Source organism: Lepeophtheirus salmonis, chromosome 2 (genome assembly GCF_016086655.4).
Source record: "Lepeophtheirus salmonis chromosome 2, UVic_Lsal_1.4, whole genome shotgun sequence".
NCBI classification, from domain to species: Eukaryota; Metazoa; Arthropoda; class Copepoda; order Siphonostomatoida; family Caligidae; genus Lepeophtheirus; species Lepeophtheirus salmonis.
The window spans coordinates 2,519,304-2,536,700 of NC_052132.2; the positions used below are offsets into that span (position 1 = coordinate 2,519,304).

Consider the following 17,397-nt stretch of genomic DNA (forward strand, 5'->3'; position numbering starts at 1 on the left):
TTGATAGTAAAATTTGATGTTAACACCCAGAGTTGCAAAAGGGATTTTCAAATGAATAGGTTATGTGGTTTTGAAATGTTCCGTATACATTTAAAGGAAAATATTTTAGAATGTCTAATGTTCATACTCTAATAATCAAACATTGAGCTTTTGAGTAACTGTATAACTGTTAGATTTATTTATGTAGAAAAATCTTTTTCATAGCTTATTCATGAATTGCCCTTTACATGCTATACCATTATAATTTTTTAGGGAATTTATTCTAGTCTTTTGTTTGAGAAACTGTCCTTTACACTAAAAGGCAGATGGAATGGGAAGATTGAAAGGATCTCAAAATAGAATTCGACACCCAAGTGGAGAAGTCAGAAAACAAAAGAGATAGCTACCCAAGACGCATGCACGTAAGATAATGTAACATATTCAAAGAGACGTATTGTAAGCTTCTTGACTATTCAGCTAAGAGTCATAAGGGAGAAACTAGTATAAATGTTTCCAAGCATCATGGCCCACAAACAAGTTTGGGACAAATCTCGGCACACGAATCCTGAAATACTAAGTACACACCGTTTACATTTTCCCCTAGTCTTCTCTTTGTGGAACTTTGTTATACCAGGACTTTTTATAAAGTCTGTAGCTATTTGTCAATGTCACAAAGGCATCGTGGCATTTTTTAAGTGTGACAGTTAGTAATGGTACAAACAATTGTTGTGAATAAGACCAAGATTTCTGTATCTAAATATATTCTGGTTCCGATGTTCTCCGAGAAGTCCAAGAAGACCTACCAAGATCCAATGTACTGGTCATTGGTCAACAAGATGGAACGTAGTGTCACATATTGCATGTTTGCACACTTTCAGTGTGCAAACATCTTCTTTAAAGAAAAATATTACATTTTCCGTTTCTAACATAATGTCTTGACAGCTCGATCTCTTCCTGGCTCACGCCAAGTTGTTGTTTGATTACCAAGAAGACCCTCGTGACTGCACAATATCACTTGGTTCCCAGACTGCAAAAGTGCTGAAACATCTTGTTGTGTAGTAAGGACTGGAAGATAAGAAGGAAATGAAAGACTTGCAGGTCGACGAATAATTTTTGTATATCGTCTGAAGTCTTTGTGCCCTCTTCTCAGAAAAATTATTTTGTTCAACCAGCTCCAGTAAAAATTACAAGAAACTTTCTTGTACATATAAAATGTAATATCTAAGGGTGATAATTTTGGTAAGAATAGAAAAGCGTGCGAGGAGAAGAGAAGAAATACTTATGGCATCATTGATTAAATAATATACATCTTCTTCTATCAATCATGAACGTTATCATTCCCGCCTTTATTATTCAATATTAATATAGTAATATTAGATGGGGATAGTCGATAGAGAACTGAATAAAATGCCTAAAATAACGTCGCCTTCTGTCTGGATTTCTGAAAATGGAGGCCTAGGAATTTGGAAAATACTTACCGGATGAGAAACAGATGGTTTGTCGGATTTGTCGATATAAATGTGCCTTTAGTCCCCTGTCTAGAATTACACGCCACTCATTATCCTCATCTCATAACTAGAGTATGGATATTCATCTATAAAATCAATTTAACGATTAATACATCAAGTCAGACTTTAAGTCTGATTTCACAAGGATGCTTATTGTATGTAATATAACCTTATCCATTGCTAATCATCTACGTTCAAAAAATTTATGGAGAAATACAAGGGTAAACATATCCCTTCCCGAGGAACCATCATTAAATTAATGGAGGATGTTGTTACTGATGTCATTTATAGAAATACATATAAAATGTTTTGAGTCATCCACACCAAATGACGATCAAGTTATCAGTAAAAAGTATTTACGAATATCGAAATGGAACTCTGAATTTTGTACCATCTCACAGTAAGTATTCAATTTTTTTTAAATCTAACCATAAAATATGATTCTATTTTAGCTAAACATATCAAGAATTATGATACACAACTCAGTAAAGGGCAAAAACAACTGCTTAAATGGTCACAACAACGGGGGTAGTAGCTTTGGATGGTTTGCAACAAGTTTGTCTGAGACTACTTACTTCGTTTTAAGACTTGGGTATGATAATTAGGTTTTCCAATATTACATAGTCAATAAATATTACTTTTTTATCACTTAAGGCTTAGCTATGGTTGATGGGCTCCAAGAAATGGTGTTCAGAAAACTCATAAAAGGCAAAAACAACTGTTTAAATGGTCACAACAACGAGGGTAGTTACATTGGATGTTGCATTATAATTAACAATTGTGTATATCCTTCATGATAATATTATTTTGTTATATAAGCATACCTAAATAACAGGGGGAAATATTTTTTGATGCTCTTAATAAGGAGTAATATCGCCGGACATTACTACATAATTAGCTTTTGCTCTAAATCTTTACGATGAATTTATTTCTAACATTTTTTTATTAATATATTTATTGTCTAATTTTATGATTTTGACATTTACTTTATTAATAATAATTAGTTAGATCTCATTGGTAGAGTTATATCTATCTTGTGCACAATTGTATATAGCAACTTCCATGAAGAAGAGGGGTGATTATCTTTTTGATTAAGTGTATTGCAACCTAAAGTTATGGCATATTTAACTGAATTCCGATGTTAGAACAAGAAAAAATTATCTGGATCAATCTATTATTTCAATATTCTTTATTTATAATTTATTATTATTAATAGTTATATAATTTTAATTGTTTAATTTTGTATATTTAACTTAAATGTTTAATGGTTTATTTTTTAGTATGTAGATTATATTTCATTAAAGCCTTCTTTTTTAAACTTTGAGCTTCAAATATATTTCAAATACTCTACTTTGTCGTTTCATTAGCTATTATTCTGAGAATAAGGTTCATAATGAATTACAATTTCATGGAGTGTGACGTTTTCAAATCTACTGTAACGGATAAAAACGTCAAATTCAATTATACGTAAGTTTTCTTCATTAAACATTTTGCTAATAAATACATTCGTTATACCCTCAAAAATGATAATAAAGCAGGCAGATGATAATCACATCAGTATTTTAAACAATGAAAACTTTGTGGAAGTAAAATTATCAAAAAAGCAATAAACCTACTAAATGAATATCATAAACTGGAGAGGCGCTTCCGACCGGATTTGTAAATAGTTGTTGTTAGAATTTTTTTTTTTATATGTATATGTAAATAAAAAAAAAATATGTCCTTTATGATAAAAAGGTGTCTCCTTCATCAGGAAAAAACTGGATGTCCTTCAGAGAACCAAATTGGTAAGAAACACAGGATTGACCTGTGCGGATGCAGTTCAAAATAACTGAAAGTAATACAGGTCTGCAATTTTTAATGCCCTGCTACGCCAGCAGGAATTCATGGTTTGCAGTAAAAGCAATTCCTGTCAGGGTGACAAGTCAGATGGACTGCTATGGTGTCAGTGAAACCCTCTATATTAACAGGCAAACTTGCATTCGTTTTTAACAGTTAATATCTGCTATCAGTTCAGCTAAAAACTCAATTTTTATTTTTTTCATTTCTGCCTGCTGGTAAAATTACCCTGTTGTACTGAATACTTTTTAACAGGTGGGACAACGACACACAGGGTAAACCTGCTGCTGCTATGGTCAAAGTCTTTGCAGAGTAGTACAAAATAGACGAAAAAGATAAAAATTACTTATGAAAAGGAGAAATTTTTGCTAATATCTTATTTCTATTATTTAAAAAATAAGTCAGTATATATTAATTTATGACCATAAATTTATGTACAAATTAAATTTTTAAATTTTTATATTTGCAAAGAAATCAAAAGTAATTTTTTATTATATATTTTGTAAAAAATAAATTTATTTTAACATGTTTCTTATTTAAAAATTTGGTCAAATTGAACCATTCTTCAAGAGTACTTAATTAAAATGCAATGCAATTGATTTTACAAGGTAGTAATACGAAAATAAACAACAATGGCTACAAGAATTTTTAGCTCTGCATTTGGTCATAAGTTAAACTAAGCAAGTTTTCCATCAATAAAGGAGTCTATAAATTTTTAATTGTAAAGCAAGATTTATTTTAAACTCGTCCTGGTAAATGGTTTAAAAGTTTTTACACTAATTAGGGTTAGAGACTAATTTTTGACCAAAAAAGTCGTTAGTCAGAGAGGAAATATATTTGTTCTTATATGTCTTACAAATCAAAGATAAATTCATGAATGGAATTTAATATAAAAAAAAAAATAAAAGTTCGGACTTTCTGGGTTGAAAACTAAATTAAAAGAACATTTTCAAGAATGCAGGCACATGTAATGGAAACTGTTGAGGACTACGCAAAATAAAGCTACTGCCAATAGTGAGAGAAACACAAATTAGCTGTTAAAATAACGAATAAATTATGCTAATGGACCTTAAATGTGTTTATTATCAGTCCATAAAAATGTTTTTAAGCATTTCAATGAGCTCTTTAATATGCTACTATACACCCTGGCCCACGGGTTGTGCAGGTGAAGTGCTGGGTCCCAAGGCAGGTTAAAATCCCTCCACGCGTTTTTCCTTGAGCATCAAAGACCTCTTTTAAATCTAAAAATACATACCCGACCCACGAGTTGTGCAGGTAATCTTAACTAATAATCATTTTTTACTAAAAATAACGCTTACATTAATAATTGGTTAACTAGAGAACAAGTTAAAGACGTGATATCGTTATTTTATATTATTCGTCAGATATACAATAATTTTACTGGGCACCCTTTTTGGGGGCAGCCTTGACGCCCTTCCATTTCTATTTAAGACAGTACTTAGATGCAGAAAAGTGCATAACAATAAAGAATGTTATTAAAATAGATATTCCTCTAAAAGTTATAAAAAATATTTTTTTCCTTGATGTTAACAAAATGGACGCGAACATAGAAGCAATTTCCTTAAACATTGTTTCCCAATTAAAAAAAAGTATTAACTTCTCACAATGTCTTAATAACTCAAAAGAAGAAGCTGTTATTAATTTTTGTTTAGGATATGTAAGTCACTCATTATGTAAAATAGTTTTTGCAAATCATGCCAAAATATGTTCTCATATAAAAAACGAGAATGTCATGTAGATTTGTTCTCTTTTACCTCTGATGAGGAAAAAACCACTTTGGCCGATCAAATTGATAGAGGTGGACTTACCGTCCATCAGATCTTGTATTTCTAATTTGTTATTTTTTCAATTTTTTTTCAAAAAAAGATAACCACCCAATTTTCAATCAAATAACTTCACCTCAACAATTATTTATAAAAGTATTTTTAAATATTTTTGAACATGATATTTATGCTTCAGGCAATGCCAAAGCAGAATGTGAGGAGAATCATACTTTTAACAAAACTTGTTCCAACTACAATTTATTCTTTCGAGGAAAGTTTATATCAAGTTGATATATATATATAAATTGAGTTGTTATAAGTATGCTCACAAGCATTTTTTTTTACTTGTGAGCAAACGTTATATGAATCGAGTCGATGAGTAGGTATATGAAAATTGTTTGAATACGTAAATCCTTGTGAGTGTAAACATAAAAGAAAAGTATATGTGTCACCTTAGGAACTTGTAAATTTAATGCATAATATAGTCAAATGTTTTTGTTTACAAGTTTATTAATGATATAATTATAAATAATGGCTAAAGAGTGTAAGAGAAATATCATAATATGTCAAATAATTTGTTTAATTGTGATATCGACCCGTAATCGAAGACATAAAGAGTGTTCCTAAGGAGAAAAAGCAGTTTTTTTAAATAATGAAAATCATGTGTATTTTGAAGAATGTTTTGGAGGAGATAATGGATCAAGAGTGTCAGAAAAATCTTTATAAGCTCAGAAATTCTATAGATACAATAAACACCATTACATTAACAAAATAAATGAGATGCATTTATTAAATCTTTAAAAAGAATATTTTTTTCATTAAGACATCCATTTTTGGACGAGAATTAAAGTAAAATGCGCGGAACCATCTTTTTTCCTTCTTGAAAAACCAAGATAAGATGTTTTGAAATCCATTTCACGAGAATTAAAATAAAATCGCGGAAACATAAAAATTTTTTGAAAAACCAAGATAAGATGTTTTGCAATGTAAAATCAGTAATGAAATATAATTTTAAATATAACATTTTTAATGGATCAATGAAGTCTTGAGAGTTCAAAGTTTTAAAAAAATGAAGGAATTATAATAGAGATATTTGTACTTTGTACAAATATCATGCATTAATGATCATGTATATTTCAATTTTTCAGGTACAAGAACAAGGAACTTTAATTTCAACTACTGAAAAAATCATTCACAAAAAAATATTAATGAGTGTGATATTTTATTGAACATACTGTACAATTTGAATTCCTTGTCTAATTTCGATTTTGTTTCTGAAAATTCAACTGAAACCAATGTTGAAGATGAAATAGAATCAGTTATTAAACCTCTCCAAAACCTTAATCCTCATTTCACAATTATCCCTCCTTCTAAAAGATTCTTTACAAAGGAGTTGCACCATATGGATGTATGCTTTGTCTATGTTATGGAAAAGTTTTTCAACGGCTTTATACAGAGAGTTCCGCAAAGAAGCCCTGAGTTTTCAAAGGAGGTACACCATATGGATGTAGGCTTTGTCTATGTTATGGAAAAGTTTTTAACGCTTTATTCAGAGAGTTCCGCAAAGAAGCCCTGAGTTTGTTTCATTAGTTAACGATGACATTATGGAGAAATAAATGGTAAAAAAGATTGACTTGTCACGGCGTACTTATTGAAATTATTTTGGACGTATGGATCATTGTAAATATACAATCCCCACGAATTGGAAGTTACCAAGAGTAATAAATGGAAAAAACCAATTACCATGCATTGCTCTCGGCTTCAATTTTAAAAAGATTTATCAGGTTGGCCTAATGAATGGGAAAGACTCAGAGACAAAGTAACAAGTATCTCCAATGATACGTTTTTAGCAACTAAATATAATAAATATTTCATATGTCACATGCCTTTATAAATAATCAATTAATACATTTTATACATTTAATTTAAGATTTTACATGTATTTGTACTAACATTTTTGTTTTATTTAATAATTAATCATTTACATACATATGTCCCTATAAGATAATAATTAATATTTTTTTTTAAATGTAAATTTATATGTTGCTTTCAGAAATTTTAATTTTTCATTTACGATATTGTGCAATTACTTCTTGTAATCTTAGATTACGAGTTTGGTTTACACTTTTCATTGGTACAATGATAAAATAATCAAGTATTCTACATTCAGCAGTACAGTGTAAATATATGGAAGAACAATTTAGTATTTTCTGTAATTAACGAATATGTTTGAATTTTCGATTTTCATAATGTATTACCTATTTGCCATTCAAAGATACTACTTTCAAATAGCCATTAGCCAATGGTGGCTCGAGATAATAGTTTCATTAAGTAGAACTATTGATAATATATATATACATTTACGGACATATACTCGGGGAGACACTGATTTTTATTGAAATATCCCTCATATATCTAAACAAGGCAAGAACATCCAAAAATTCTCAATTAGAGAAAATACTAAGCAGTCTTTCCATTTTTCCTAACTGTACTGCTGAGTGTAGAGTACTCTGGGTTTTTTTTAAATTACTTTGATTCGAATAGTAAATATTTAAATTTGAAATATAAATAAATTAAAAAGGAAAAAATTAAAAATCCTTAAAATTGTCCCATCAATAGCATCAAGGGAAACTACCTCAGATCCTACAGTATCCTCTCCAGCTTCTAATCCATTGATACCTGAAACAGATGGGACAATACCCATTATTGCTCCATCTAGCAACTCTAAAGGAACCACATCATGATTATCCAAATTCTTTGTTTTATTATTACAAGAGTCTTAATTGTTATTTCGTCTATTTATTCTCCTTGGTATATTTTAATAATACCAGTGTCAGTTTTAGTACTGGATGTTACCCCTGCTAATCCTTCCAAAACAGTATCAATATCATATTTCTCCCCTTCTCCTTCAGTAATATAATGATTGGCTCTCCTCTCCTTCCGTGACTCCTTGATGTCCTTCCGTCTTCTCATACTTCGAAGTCTTGTAGACTCCATCTTAATTAAAATGTTTGTTATACTTTTAAATCCAAAATACAACTGTTTGACATTAAAGAAATAGTTTAATTTAAATTATAATTAATTGATTAATAAAAAGAATAAACATAAGCGTCGCCATTTTTGAAATTTAAATGTATATTATAATGACGTAGTTACATATTACTTAAATACTAAATTAATCAAATATTTGTTTTGTGAGCGTGGGAAATTTTTAAAAATATATATAAAACAAACAAAAACTCCAATTCCACCACAGAGTTCGTTCCGTGAATTTTTTGGTGTCTTGCACAGCTCAGTGCTCAGTGAGTACGTCCTGATCATTCATTTTTTTTCTTTTATTTTATATATTTATATATCATTTAAGACTATTCCATTGATTGATTAATTCATTATTATCTTAGATATTCATGAATGTGTATGTGTTGTAGGTACATGTTATGCAATATAGAAATCATCGTCTTTCTTCTGCCCTGTTGTCTGGACTTTATTTCAGTTACATTGAATTAGATTGAAGATTTATATGTACTCGTACATATACGAGTACATTTGATGGATTTAAACTTGTTGCTCACACAAAGTGATATTATTTTTCTTTCTTTCATTCATTGTTTTCCACTTGTAGTCTTAGAATTAGCCAATGAGTTCTTATACTATCTGGAGGAGTACAAGCTCCAATCACACAACCTGTTGTGGTGATAAACATCATTTTTATGACAAATTCCTGTTGGTAAACTCATATGATCTTTGGCCAATTATAAAAGAGTAATAGTTTGTCGTTCTTGTAGTTTTTTAACAACATCAGGTGGTGTTTTATTTAACTCTTCCATTTTGGGTCAGCATGTTAAATCCCCAAAAGTTGTTTTTGAGGCTAAAATGATAGACTCCCATCATGTTCACAGGTGAAAATCAAAGTAGATATTTTTAAAAGTTTTTTTTAAAGTAAATTGTAAAAAAAAAAAATTGAACTAATTATTTAAACGGATAGATTTGCCTTCAAAAATAAAGTATCAACTTCAGTTCGTGCTTGCACAAGATTATGTAGTATCAGTTTCATTCAAATGATATTATTTTCATTTAATAGATATTAATGTTGTAATAATAAAATAATTCATTCATTATAGTAAACAAGTGTGTTTATGTTGGGTATGTTGGTTCCTTTGGGGCTATTTGCAAATTTTATGCTTCCTCGGCTACTTACTATTTTCAATCATTATGCTGACGTACATAGCTCTGTTATTAATTAGTGTTTACTTATTGCATTTTAACATGATTTTGTTTGATGACGCTTCAGTAGCTCCAGGAGATCGGACAAGAAGTTCTCATGCATCCACCCTACAGTCTGGACCTGGCACCCAGGCTTTAGTAGTAGCAGTTCCTACATTCTTGTAAATTAGCATATATTCATCTGGCATCCGTGAACTCAACTTACTCAAGTAAAGACTACTATGTACACTCGCCAAAAATTAATTCATTGATCTAACATTAGCTAATTGTATTTTATGTACATATTTACTAATAGTATTCAAACCCTCCCTAAAACTTTTATCATTTAGTTTCAGAGTCGTCATAAGAACAATTTGGATCTGAATAGGATCCTTACTTGTGATTGTGGAAGTACATAAATGACGAATTCAGTTACTTGAAGTAGATACCTATACAATACGTAACCATATGAAAGAGATGAATATATCAAAAATGTAACTATTCATGCCAAAGAAGAAAGTTAAGTTGGTTGATGATTGATACTCAAATTTACCTGTTAAATCATCAAGATCATATTATATACCTACTCTCACCTGTTTTTTATTCGATGGTATGTATATTTTAATTTACATGATGGACTACATATTATATTCCATTAATTAATTCATAATTGTCTTACATTGCAGATGCATATCAAATGTGCTTACTCTACATGTCAAGAAATTGGAGACATGGAATGGAAAAATTGTCGAAATATAATGAAAACTTTTTATTTGGGTGAGTTTTTTCCAATGCTTAAAGAATAACTCTTCTTCCAAACCATATTCATTGTAGCTTTTGTCGTTGCTCCATGTTTCCCTTGGTATAATGATATATCAAAGGCGTAACCCTTTGGATCAGCAGCAACCCAAGCCTTGTATCTCAACCGGATGGGCTTGCCTCTGAGGAATTGCTTTGATGGGTGACGTTCAAAGTAGGGAATCATGGCTTCGTCAATTGATACATTAGTTGGGTCTAACACTTCTCCAAATTTTGAGAAATTTGTGTTTAAGATGTCAAGTAATGGCTGAACCTTTGCAAATTTGTCGTTTGATGTTTGGAATGGGATGTCTGTTGCATGAAAATACTTCATAATTTCATCAAAACGATCTCGCCTTATAGATTTTGCAATAGCTTCATTATGTGTATCTGGCTGCAATTGCCAAAAAGTCGGCGACGTGGCACGGAGCAATAACCTGACACTAACAGTATTCCAAAGAAACATCTCATTTCCATTTGAATTTATTGTGAAGCCATGGTTACCTCATTGAATTGCATAATTAAATGGGTTAACTTCTATAGAATACAATGGTCAATTATAGTCAGAGGTGAGAAATTGGACTCGAGACTTGATTTGGACTCTATAGTTTAATATAAAATATATCTTTTACATTAATTATATATGAAAAAATAACGCAGAATAAACATTATAATGTTTCAACTAGAATAAACAAATTATTGGGTTAACAAAACTCCATATTATAAAAATCTTATCTAGTTAAGCTAACCCCGTCTTCCGGACTTCGAATGAGCATCTTCTAAAAAGTAAAATATATTAGATAACATCATAACTCCTAATTATATCTCCAAGTAATAAATAAACAGTACCTATAACAAAGAAAAAAAGTTTCTGTGCATCATTGATAATAATTAGGTATGTTAACAACATATAATATTTTGTATGCGAAGGAGGTGGAAGTTTTTTTTAAAAAATTAAAGGTATAAAATTTTATAATTTTTTGAATTACTTGATTTTGGAAAGTTTGTGAAAATACACAGATGTTTCAGCTATCCTTTAACAGAATTTCATGAAGCAAATATTAACCATCAATGCGATATCAAGTTCCCAAAAATTATTGTCAGAAATAATGTAACGTTTAAATTGCACATATACTATAATATTTATGATGGAATGGTAGATAATATCTTTGTTTTTTTTTATAATTTTGTAGTTCGATTTATGTGCTTCAAATTTTGTTAATGAACTTTTCAACTTTTTTTATGTTTTATAGGTATTTCGAGACTTATAAAAAATATAATATATAATTCCACTATCGGATAACCGTGTTCATTTTCAAAACTGTACTTCTAACACTATTTTGGAAAATTTGACAATGTTACAATTATCTTATTATGACAAAGTTTAATGTGTACGACATCAGCCATTTGTCCGCCACACTACAATATAAATTCATGGGCATAACCTTAATTATATGCATTTAACCCTCCATATCCAAACTCGTAATTTATTAAAATTGTATATATATAATAGTAAATAAATTCTTATCAAATCCTTAATTTTAAATGGTACAATATTATATTTTACTATATTAGTGATATTACTTTATACATACCTAATTATAAAAAATATTAATATATTATATATTTATTTGTGTATGAATTACCTGAATCATTGGATGAAAATTTTCTTAAGTAATTAAATTTGGCAACAGTAAATAACAGTATTCCTTGATTTTATAGGTTTGATTGTAGAAAATGGTAACTGATTTATTTACAAAAGGATAACTAACGTTCATAATTATTTTATCATATAAATAAAAATATTATAAAACATGACAAAATTAGATTCCATTGCAATTAATGGACAACAAGACCACTATATATCTTATAATGTCTTCGTTGAACTTTTTATATTGAATCCGATTTTTGACAATAACAATTTTGCAATTAAGAAGAACTAAATTATTAATGGTATCAACGCATTTATGTAACAAAAACGTGTCAATGACTTAGGATTTTATAGATAAACTGTACACAGCAGTTTCTTTAGCATAAGATCAACTTTCTCCATACTTTTGTTCAGAGCAGTACCATTATACATGAATTACTAGATATATGGATGAGTGAAAATTTTATAAGTCAACAAAATCTCAGAAGCTCACCTTTTTCTATTAATAATAACGAAGGAAAAATATGGTAACTCTTTAGTAGTCCTTCATTAATACATTGAATGATGACATAAAAAAATAGTTGTATTTGAATTTTTAAACAAGGAGTGAGCTACAAGTCTGACATTGGAATATTTTGGATTTAAAAATATAATGTAAATATTTATAAACAATATAATTATAACTGACTATAATTATCCGTATAAATCTTCTAAATTAATTTCATAACAGTATACCAATGGATGGAGAAACAATTAAAATATTGTTGAAGGATAGTTACAGTGATTGGAAAAGTAGGGAACAATGCAATTATTGAATTAGTAGTAGTTCCAAAATCAAATAGGAAAGTAAACTCTTTGTTTATTTAAAAAAAATTGAATGATTAAGTCAATTCATCCAATGAGGACTTCAAGACATGATATTTTGAGCTTAACTACACAGGGCATATTTTTTTCGACAATGGATGCAAAACCAGGCTATTGATATATCAAATTAGATGAAAACTCAAGACATTTGACTTGTTTTATAAATCCTTGGGAAGATATGTTTTTAATAGAACACCCATGGGGTTTGTTGCGGCAGGAGATACACATTACTTGCGTGGAGATGAAATTTTGGATAATTTACCAGAGATATTTATAGTAGTCGATGATGTATCTGCCGACAGTTTGGTAACTCAAGTTGTACCTTAAAGACTGTACATATCATCAGTGATAGAATCTAGCTGGTCATGTGTGGGGATTGAAAAGGCCAATGAATTATCATTTTTATAAAATCGTCAACTTTTAATCAATATTATGGATTATTCTAGTTCAATATTCTTTTTTCAGTCTGAATAAATCATAAAATAAGTAGAAGAAATAAAATCTTAAGTAAAATTGACCAAATTTCCGGAGAAAAGTAACCTAACATTGAAATCCCACCATGGGAGATATGATAAAAAAGTCAACACAGTTTTTGGGACAGGTATACCCCTACTTATGTAAAACATGTTGCTAAAGTTTCATATACATAAGATTTGGGCAATTTTTTATTTATTGATCAAGTACTTGCTAGTGTAATTCATTTATAAAAAAATCAAAATAGAGGTCATAATAAATAGTTATATTCTAGTAATAAGACATTAAAGTGACCGTGAAAATTTTGGTCAGGGACGCTTACCTATATCTCATAATTATCTGCTAAAATTTTGCACACTTAACTAATTCATGAATTTGAGCTTGTGTGCCAAAAATCATCCAAATCTGAGAATATCGGGTGACATGCACTCGTTGATTTGACATGGAATGACCCAGTAGTTAACAAAATCTTAAACATACATACCTAGATATTTAGAAGTATATAATTGTAATAGGTGGAAATAAAAGTAAATTAATCAATTAGCAAATATACTATAAGGCTAAAAAATTAAGACAAAATAAAAATATAAACTTACATCAATGAAGCTCATAAAATTGTATAAATATACAAGATAGATTGTGTGAGTGTCCTTATACTTTCCACACTATTGAAACTAGGAGGCTTAAATTTTTCAAAGGTCTCTCTTTTGGGCTTGGACAGGCTAAGAAGGAGGTGTCGATTTTTGGGGAGCTCATATAAGGAAGGTGTAGCTGATGCTATTTCCAAAACCGGAAAAACGTTTTTGTAGCTCAAGGAGACTAGATAGGCGGCAGAGTTATTTTTGAATAAGTGATTGGCGTTTATAAAAATAACTATACGAATAACTATGTTTTACAAATTTATTCAAAATCAAAAAATTTGTGGGCTAAAAAAGAAATCTGCGAAAATTTCAATTTTGTTTACTTCAGGTGCAAAAAAATGACCTTTCAATGGAATATAGCATTAGTAAATGGAATAAAGTTTGTACAAATTTGTATGGAGATTCGTTTGCATACAAATTTGCCAAATAAAAATTAATGTTTAACTGATATATCTATCATTTTCTGAATAATTTTTCATTTTTTTTTTTTTTTTTTACATTATTCTTCACAACTTTTTTGTTTTTGCAAGTATGAAAAAATATTGGTAGGGTTGTGTTTCTTTCACAATTCCAATAAATGCCATTAATATTTTTTTGCAATATTAGTGCAAAAAAGTTTTTCGGGAATTTTTCAAAAATTACTTCTTGAAATCACAGGAAGTGTGAAAGCCCCATAAAAAAATATTTGCATAGTTTTAAAAGCAATGGAAAGAATTAAATTTGATATTGATATTTTCCTTAATATTATGATTTTTAAGCATAATAATTCAAATACGACCATAGATCTACCATCAAACCCATTAAATAAGCATTGATGTTGCATATTATATGACAAACGGATTTGAATGTACAATAATATCTAAGCAAGAGAGAATGAGAAATGTCAAGAAACCTCCTACAAATTAACTACTTGATCGGGTAAAGAAGGAAGAAATAAATGATTTAGTACTTCTTTTGTAAAAACAGTTATTGTGATAAACTTTTAGTCATCAAATTAATTACTTATAAGACAAAAAGAATGGTTTGGATGGATTTGTTTCATGGAACATTCAAATATATAAACCTGATTCAACTCATAGTTCCAATCAACTCCTATGTGTTTATGACATAAAGATATCCAACATGATCAGGGATCTCATCTCTTTAGAAAAGGTCCTTGTACCTTACTCGATGGATATAATCTCATGTAATGGAAGTATCAGTCATTGTGCAAATGTTCTTTAACCTCCAAAATCTGTTATTATATTATATATTGTTTCAAATACACATCTGTCACCTATATTTTGTATGGAATTGTTGTATACCTACTTCTAAAATAACTTATTATACTTCAACATTATTTCTTCCATTGAAACTCCTACCAAGGCCTACTCTATTTTGTCTACTTATATTCTTTGAAAACTCTTCCATTAATTGGAGTCCTTAAATGTCATTGATGCACATAACAAAAACAACAACTTATATCTATGACACTGAGTCTATATATAAGACAGTATTATTTCTGTAACTCCAAACACTTAATCGTCACCTACAATTCCATTATTACTTGTAAGTCTTTTCTGTCATTGGAAAAAAGTAGAAGACAATCCTGGAGCATGAATTTAATCTAGTCCTCATTTCTAGATATATTTATCAGCAAAGGGAAGTTCTTGAGGTTTGAACATTATAATATTCCAAGTATTTACAAATAAATTATCCATACACGTATTACGTGTTCACTCATGATAGATCCAATTTTGTTGTGAGCTTTAAATTTTTCTGCTTGTAAATATTATAAATATTTCTGACTTTTGATTGATTGACTTCAAATGAGCTTTTGTTAAGCTGTTAAAGATTCCCATTAATTATTGCACAGTTCGGATGAATTGGGTAAACGCCCAAATGAATTTTGCCTTTTCTAGTTTCTGTTAATTTTTGCATGAGAGGTTACAAGATACATAAAGCAGGTAACGACGTAAATCTAGATGGATGTAAATATGGAAATTGTGCAAATTACAACTTATCTGCTTATTAATATATTACATATAAAATGGGTAAGTCTGTCAATGAAAATTGTAAAATGTGCAGAAACATCTTCTTTCCTTCTTGAAAGTCCAAGATATGAGGTTTCGCTTGGTAAAATCAGTATTGAAATATAATTAGAAGTATAACAATTTCTAATAGATCAATTAAATCTTGGGAGTTCAAAGTTTTAAAAAAATGAAGGAATAATAATAGAGATATTTGTATTTCAAAAATATTTCTAAAAAACAAAGAAAGAAAAGTTATATTTTATTAAAATTGAAAATGAGTGCTTTTTATTCAGAGGCTCGTGATTTCAAGACAAATACATATAAAAATAGCTTATTTGATAGCTGAAAGTCATAACTTTAACTTTTAACTCTTTTTAACGACCCTTCCATTTAGGCATAATATTTAAATCCTTAAAACATGTTTTTGGGCATAAAATGATAACTTAATGTATACAGCTCAAAATCAAAGTAGATATATGGTGATAGGCTTTTTAAAGAAAACTCCTTAATATTATTAAGCTAATTAATAAAAATTATGAATTACCACTTCAAAATAAAGTGTTCACTTCAGATCGGGTTTGTAAAAGACTGTGTAGTAAGTTTCATTTAAATAATATCCTTCATTAATCTTTGAATAATATTGTAATTAATTTCTAAGGATGATTATGTATTTATATATTAGTTGCCGAACAGAAGAGGAAGCAAACCTCAACTTACATCGGGCATACTTAATGAAAATCACTTCGGCAATGAATTTGTCCACATTTGGAAAACTTTACCTAATTAATTCGTCAACACGGTTGAGGCCGTGTGTGAAATCAAGACAGTTAATGAGATTGGGTTCCATCTCTTTAATACCTTTCCCAGCCTTGACACAGTAGGGAGCACCGTCTGTGAGAAGCCACCACATCTTATCGTAGTTTAAGTCCGTTCGAAAGAGCTTAAACAGAGAAGAATTGATGCACTGCTGTATTGTTAGTGGTGCCTAAATTGACCTCGTTGATCAAGTATGGCTTTTCTATGTGTGCAATGTCCAAAGGTCCTACCAGCACTACACCCATGGCCCTACCTAGGCTATCTGTGGTTCCATCATTGGAGATAAACAATAACTTATCCTTAAGTTTCTCCTTGATTTTGCCTACTACCTCCTTGCTTGTTTCTCCATTGTCCTGGTGGTGCAGATAGGCATCGTCTTCTTAGAGTACCTCTCCAAGAATGATTTGAATTCCCATATGTTGATCTTACCGAAGGGCATATTAGAAGAGACCAAGACCTTCAGTAGGTCAGTATTGATGACACCATCGCTGTTATCGTTGGAGGGGAGAGGACGTTGAGCACTTTTTGTATAGCTTTGTCTAGCTTGATGTTTAACTTAACATTATTATGTGCCTGGAGGACTGTCCATGCTTTTCTAGAACACACTTCCTGTTAGCTTTAGCGCTAAAGTTGCAAAGCTTGCATATCAAATATTTTGTTTCTTGCACATAAATCCAAATTTTGGTGCCAAGGAGCTCCGTAATGAGTACTGAGGGGACTATTATCTTAGGCATTGTCAATTTAGAAAGATGCTCTTTCACTTCGAAGGAATGTAAATATATTAAAAATAAATTTTACTGGATTCTCGTTTATATTTATAGAGAAAAA

General features: G+C 29.8%; 2 long non-coding RNA genes across 2 annotated transcripts; one reads left to right on the top strand and one right to left on the bottom strand.

The window, feature by feature from the left end:
* Positions 1-1,208: 1,208 nt before the first annotated feature.
* LOC139907646 (uncharacterized) lies at positions 1,209-2,457 on the top strand. The gene is made up of 3 exons (XR_011784371.1): positions 1,209-1,887; positions 1,940-2,079; positions 2,142-2,457. It is a non-coding gene; the product is annotated as an uncharacterized lncRNA (long non-coding RNA).
* A 10,893-nt stretch (positions 2,458-13,350) lies between these two features.
* On the bottom strand, positions 13,351-16,427 carry LOC121132597 (uncharacterized). Its single transcript, XR_005869376.2, has 2 exons — positions 13,697-16,427; positions 13,351-13,584 (listed from the first exon to the last, which is right to left on the bottom strand). It is a non-coding gene; the product is annotated as an uncharacterized lncRNA (long non-coding RNA).
* Positions 16,428-17,397: the final 970 nt, after the last annotated feature.